At 49.7% G+C, this 6,904-nt stretch overlaps 1 pseudogene; it reads right to left on the minus strand.

Annotated features, from left to right (window-relative positions):
• Nucleotides 1–1,653: 1,653 nt before the first annotated feature.
• On the minus strand, nucleotides 1,654–5,878 carry LOC111171289 (ataxin-2-like protein pseudogene; annotated as a pseudogene).
• Between the last annotated feature and the right edge of the window lie 1,026 nt (nucleotides 5,879–6,904).

Here is a 6,904-nt window from a genome sequence, read left to right on the forward strand (position 1 = left end):
AGCGGGGATGATGGCTTGACGGCTGCAACATCCTTTGTTTACTGATATGGCAGGCAAGGTTTCTCACTCACAAGTCCTTGAAGCACCTTCACCGTGTTTGCCACTAGGGAGCATCACCAGGACATGGAGCAGATGGTCCAGTGCACAGTCATAGGCAAACGGCAGCAACAGGACAGCCACTCAATGAACAAAGCTTAACTTGAAAACTGTAATTGTAAAGGGAATAGGAGCTATAGGTCATTGTCCCAAAAAAGTAGTGTTTATTTGTCCTTAGGTTTGGTGCTTCCAAAACAGGCCTTCTGGGAGGGAAATAAAATGCTATCAGAGTAACACCAGAATCTGGTCTTACCTCCTTGCTCATTTGCAGAAAGTTCAGAATGCAGTTAAGTGACAGCTCTCAGCTGTAGCCCGGGATGGCAGCCCCCCAGAGAGCTCTGAAGGACTGTTCTGAAGACCGAAGGGAGGAACTGGGATACTTAGGAGATTTGCTGGGGAAAAAAAATGTAGTCGAACATCAAGAGATTACAGATAATCACAAAAAACAAGATTTTTCTTGGAGACTTGAAAGTAAAGGGAGGAAATCTATTCAAGTAGATAATCATTTATGTAATCTTTGCCAGCTATGAGTGCAAATGAGGTGACACCAATATTTTCCTGGCCTCTGAATTCACCTGGTAATGCAGCATTTTTATCATCACTTAAAAATCTCTCATAGGATTACTGTTGAGCATCTGTGGGGTTGTCACACGTGAGACCATGAAAGTGTTGTACACCAGGTTCTGCTTTGACCCTTTCCAGATACCCTTTTCCCTCCACAGCGCATGAGGGCATCTCACATTAGTATAAAATTTCATTTTTTTAATTTAAAAAAATATTTTTATGTAATAAAAAGTAAAAGTCTTTGTCCAACCAACCTGGTGGGTCACCTGTGTCTCTCACACAGATCACTCAAGTTAATGGGGAAGAAAGAACAGGGGGTCCAAGTCTGAGGTTATAAATAATAGAAAATAAAAGATCTCCCACCTCCAGTGGAGGGATAGATGAGAGGATAGGAGAGCAAGATGGGGTGGGGATGGGCAGGAGCAGAGCAGAAACCCCCCACCCCTGCTGGACCCTGGCCCTGCCCACTTTGAGGCCCTTCCCATTCAAGGCGCTTGGCAGGAATTCCACAGCTCCCCAAGGTGGAGCTAAGGGGCTGGGGGGCTGGGACTGCTCCGAGCTGCTGGGGGAAGAGACATAGATCACTCTTCCCTCCACTCATGGAGGTCTCAGCTCACAGCCAGGACAATCGTCAGTTCCATGGGGGTTGGAGGAGGAGCTGCCGGGAGGGATGAGATTGAACTGGTTGGAGGGGAAAGAGAAAAGAGCAGGCACATTAGAACCCAAGCAGCTGTCCCTCCATCCAATGCCCTCCAGTGTGGGGTGTGGGGGGAGTGTTGATAGGTCCGGCCTCTTCAAGGTGTCTCATGGGGCTGTCAGAAGCACAGATCAATCACCGTTTCCCAGTGAACCAGAGCTCTTCCTCATGTGCCCAGCTCAGCCCCCCACATCCCAGCCTGACGTTGTCTGCTGTGCTGACCTTACCTTGGCTAAGTCAGGAGACAGCTGGGTTCACTGAGAGCTGAGGAGGCAGCAGGGATGGGGGCTGTTGGATCACAACTGAGGGAGGATGGAAGGAAGCAAAGAACAGAGCCAGGAGCAAGCCCCTGGTGGCAGCAACTGTGGCTTCTGCTCACCCTACATCACAGACAGGTGCAGGTCGGCAGGCGCCCTGTGCAACAGCCCTGCCTCCAAGACCCCTCACTCCCCACCCAGAGCCCATGCATCCTGCCCTACCTGCAGTGCATCAGCCAAATTCCTCCAGCTAATGAGAACACATGAATCCTGTCATCAACTCCTCCCGGACATCCAGGCACCTGGCCAGGCTGCTCACCTTGGGAGTGTCCGATGTAGAGATAGGGTGAGGGTATGGAAGCTGAGAATGCAGGCACCCCACTCTGGGGCATTGCACCTTGAGGGGAGCCTCCATAGCTCTGGGGTAGGTGCAGCATCATCATCTGGGGCAGGTGGGGAGCCCCAGGGTGAGGAGGCTGGGCTGTTATGATTCCAGTTTGGACATGGGCGTGGGTAACATGGGCCATATTGGTGACACCATGGGGCAGCTGCTGGTGGGCATGGATGGAATACACAGCGGCTGGGTGGGGGAAGCTGCTTTGACGGGACTGGGCAGAAGGTCCAGGTGGCAGAGAAGGTGGTGTACTTGTCAGGACCCCTGGGTGGTACAGGTTCTGCTATTGCTATACACTGCGCAGGTGTGGGGCCTGCCCCACCTGGTGCTGGATGGGACCAGGGTCCACATTCTGGGACTGCAGTTGGCTCCCAATAGGCATGGTGGCTGGTTGCGGCTGGTGCGCATGGAGCTACATGGCATGGTGCAGATAGGATTGGTGAACCGTGGCATAAAGGGCTTGGAGGGTGGGCTGCTCTGCAGAAGTGTACTGAGTGGTGAAGGGTGACACAATGGCCTGGGGATGGCTCCCTGACGTCAGCATGCGTGGGTTGCTTTGAAGCATGGGGGCAAACACTGTCTGTGAGGGGTAAGGGGCTATGGGCTGCATCATGGTGGGCTGGCCTGGGAACTGCTGTGGGTTGTAGGGGATGTAGGAAGAATAAGATGTGGCAGCCACCAGAGGTGGGGCAGAAGCGGTGGCGGTGGCCTGCATCATCAGAGGGGCTGAAGCTGCCTGGTATTTGTCCGAGTGCTGGGAGGGCAGGGAGTCTTTTGCTCCCTGGTACTTGTCCTGCTGTCCAGGCATTGAGTTGGACACAGAATTTCTGTCCCGAGGTGCCTGAACAGCTGGTCCCATGTGTATCTGAGATATGTAGGAAATGTACTGGGGGCTTTATAGCCCACTCTAACATGCTGTCAGCACTGGGATGGAGAGAGTTGAATGAGTCCGGGGCCCAGGAGAAGTTGGAGTACTGGTTGATTTATTAACACACAGCAGGGGCTTAGTGGGATTGAACTCCTTGGCCTTAGGGTTCAGTGTTGACTTCTTCACTTGTTCAGCAACAGGGACCTACCTCATCCTTGTCATCTCTTTAGCTCGGGCAAGGCAGAGGTGCCCCGCCCCTCGGTGCCTCCTGCTGGTGGCAGGGGTAGTTCGTCCTCCTTAAGCGATATGGATTCTAAAAGGAAGAAACAGCCCCCATGGAGTCTGAAGCCAAAAGACCTCCTTCTCCTTCCCTTTGGCCTCCTTCTTTAGGATCTGGGGAGGGAAAGGATCCAGGCTGGTCTCAGGGGAGCTACTAGGCTGAAACTTAAACTGGGCCCCAAACTTTCTCAGTTCTTCCAGTTGAAAGTGTTTCTGTTTGTTCTGAAGGCTAGGGACATTCCTAGCTATCCAGGACAGCTCCTGGAACTGCAGCGTTCTCTCAGGTTACTTGGCCAGGAGTTCTTTTACATCTGTGGGGGCCAGTGAGATCTTTGGAGAAGCTGGGGAAATGGAGCCTACTCCAGGATCCCCAACTGATGACATCATGGGGATGGAAGCTGAAGAGGTCGGTACTGCTGAGCAGATGGGAGGCTCAGCACAGGAAGCTGAGACTGGGGCAGGGGCAGCTGAATTGGGAGAGTGCAGGGGGTACATCCGGCCCACTGCAGGAGCAGGTGGAACATAAGCTTCTCCAGAAGGCCTGTTGCTGGGGGAAGACAGAGTCTTGGTACCTCTCAGAGGCCACTGTGCCTTCGGGGACATGTGGGAGGGACTTCCATTGATACTGTGTGTCTCAGAACCTGGGCTAGAGCTGCTATTGTCAAGATGGTGAAGGCCAAGAGGTGGCAAAGAGCTAAGGACAGGCCGGCCGGCACGAGAACTACTGCATCAAACTCCTCCCCTGGGACATTCCTGAACTCGGGGTAGAGGGGTATACTTTCCCTCTCTAGATGCCAAGCTGGGGCTCTCTCTTCCTGAACCCCGTTGCTGAACTGTACTGTTCTCCTCCTCGGTGCACCCTTCATCATTCTCCATGGTGATCCGCAGGCAGTACTGGGGGCTCGATTTAGTCTTTCAAGTCAACTGGGCTGCACACAGCTCCCGCTGATGAAATTCTTCTGAGTTGTTCTTCTCTAAGGGACAGGAAGAGAGACTACTGTCATAGGCGGTCTTTACACTGTAGTTCTCCTCATTGAACTTGAACATTTCATTGGGGCCCCATCCATTGGACATGTCAGACTCCAGATCATAGGCATCGCTGTTGCTGTGCCCCTCTCCCAGCACTGAAGCATCTTCTCTTTGTGCTTCCCACTCACTTTTGAGTTCATGGCAATGGCTGAATCAGTGAACTTTAGTAGCATAATTGAAGTCAACATTTTGGAAGTAGACAAGCACGACATCGCTTGACTTAAACACCATGGTGCCCACAATGTCTTCCTGATGAGGACCACCTGCTGGCTCCGATGCTTTCTGTGCACAGCGTCTACTGCCAGTTCGAACTTTGAGCTCAGCATCTTGAAGATACTTTCACAGGTGGTACAATTCTTCACCTTTACATCACAAGTGGAGCCCACAACAGTTGTAAGGAAATGCAGCATTCTAGAATTGCTGTCACCCTCAAACACCAGTGACTGTGGGGTGCCTTTCCTGTGCTTTGTCCCCTGGCACTGCCGATGGCTGCTGCCCTGGCCTCTCCTGATGTTTCTGCTGTGGTGGCGATGGCTGCGGCACCAAGATGCCCTCGGCTCCAGCGAAGCCTGCTCCCAGAAGCAGCTGCAGGCCCCAGGCAGGGGGAAGCAGCCACGGGAGGCCCTGGGGCAGCCGAGGTGGAGGCCAGATGTCCCCAGGAGGCCTCCGTTGGGATGGCTGGTGCTCTTGGGAGGCCAGCGGACCACGGCCTGTTGCGTGGGGGCGGCTGCTGGGGCTCGAGGTCTGTTGTGGTGGCTGAGGCTTCAACTTGAGGGCAGCGTCCGGAAGGGGAATTAGGGGGAAGCGAGGGAAAGAGGAGGCTTGGGCTGGGCCCCTGCTGGAGACTGTGGGAAGCGAGGGGGACTGGGAAGTTGGGTCCCCTCCGCCGTTGGTGAGTGGGGCCAAGCCCCATGGTGTCGGGAGCTCCATTCCTTTAATTCCAGATAATTTTATCTCACCATAACACGTTATTATGACTCAAAGCATTTTATTGACCACCCTAACAAAACATGTATGTAAGTTGAAATTTAATTTTTGCACATGACCATATGACTTAGGGACCAATAGATTTCTTCCGAATTAAGAAACCCCAAAGGAAGCAGATGCTCAGCCTGGAGGAGGCATAGTTTCACATCCAGCAGGCAACATGAGAATTTCTGTGCGGTGCTTGTACAATCTCATGTCTCTGGTCTTCGCCAAAAACCAACTGTCATCCATCAGGGGCATCCTCCCTCTGAACAGATAAAACTAAATATAGCAGTGACCACTATGATCAGCAAGCGTCGTTTACCCGAGTAATTGTGCCTATAAGCACTTAAGGAAGATTCATGTTGAAGGGGCTTACAGAGGTTATTGTTGACCGTCAGAGACAAACCAACGATGCAGAGAAAAAAATGTGGAAGAGATTAAGATGTATAGTTCATGGGTATAACCTTGGCACTCAAGCGATCTCTGGAGCCGAAAGATTTCAAGTAAAGTAAACATGTTTTATACATCACACACAGTGGCGAAGATAAATTGTCAATAATTAGAAAATAACGTTGGTGCCTAATTTTAATAAGGTTAATGCTGAGGCTATCTCTAACACATGTCCTAGCTGCCAATGGCATGATCCTTACAAAACTGTAAAAGTAGAAAGTAAAAAGGAGGTAAAGTCCTGAAGCCCCTTTGAACATCCCCAAATGGATTTTATACAAAAATCCCAAGCAATGAGCTATGATTGTGTTCCAGTTATTATTTACTTTTTCTTAGGGTGAATCAAGGGCTTTCCTTGATTCACCCTAAGAAAAAGTAAATAATAACTTGAACTATGGTCCTAAAAGTGGTAATAGTCCTCCTTCTTCTTCTATTAATAATATTAATAATAATAATAATTGCTTGACTTTATTTTCCTGACTGGGGTGTGGTGGAAGTCAAGAAATTCAGTTATCTCTCCATTGACATAGACACATATTTCACTGGCATTGCTATTATTTAACTCTGTAAATGTTCACCTTTTATTCAGAAACTTCACTGTCTTTTTCATCCAAAATCATCAGGAAAAGTAGAGAGAATCAATGGAATCCTACAATTATTATGAGCAAAGCTCTCAGAAGTCCTTGAAATTTCAAGGCCTAAAGTATTACCAATTAGACTTGACCGGAACAAGACCAACTTCCTCCAGGACCCACAAGTTGTCTCCTCCCAAGTTAGTGATAAGGCTTTCCATGTGTTTGGGAATTTCATTTCCAAAGTCAGATTCTACCGATTGCAAACTGATATGATTAAATAATACAGGGGGCTCATATCCAGCTTTATTGCCAACAGATTCAAGCTCCATTATAGAACAGTCACCCTGCATGATCTGAAGCCTGAAAAGCTGGTCTTCAGGGAAAGACATCAGAGAACGCTGCCCTTGAGCCATGATGGAAAGAACGTTATGATGTACTATTAACAATTGAAACAACAGCAAAACTCCAAGACGGTCATTAGATTCATGTTTCTTAAGAAGACATACACCATTTCCTCTAGAGCACTGGATGTCCAGTCCGTCAGTAGTCTGTAAACTGACAGCTACACGGGTGAACAGTATCCTCCCAAGACTCTGGTCAAGTTGGTTACTGCAGACATAGACTATTTCTTTCCAAGGCAACAGAACATAATTTTCTGATTCCCTGGTACAATTTTTCTTTGCTTACTTCTAGTCTTGGTTATTACTATTGTACTTTGACACCCTCTGT

Source organism: Delphinapterus leucas, chromosome 5 (assembly GCF_059928025.1).
Source record: "Delphinapterus leucas isolate spDelLeu-1000000601 "Yukka" chromosome 5, BTC_Dleu_Yukka2, whole genome shotgun sequence".
In the NCBI taxonomy this organism is placed as follows: domain Eukaryota; kingdom Metazoa; phylum Chordata; class Mammalia; order Artiodactyla; family Monodontidae; genus Delphinapterus; species Delphinapterus leucas.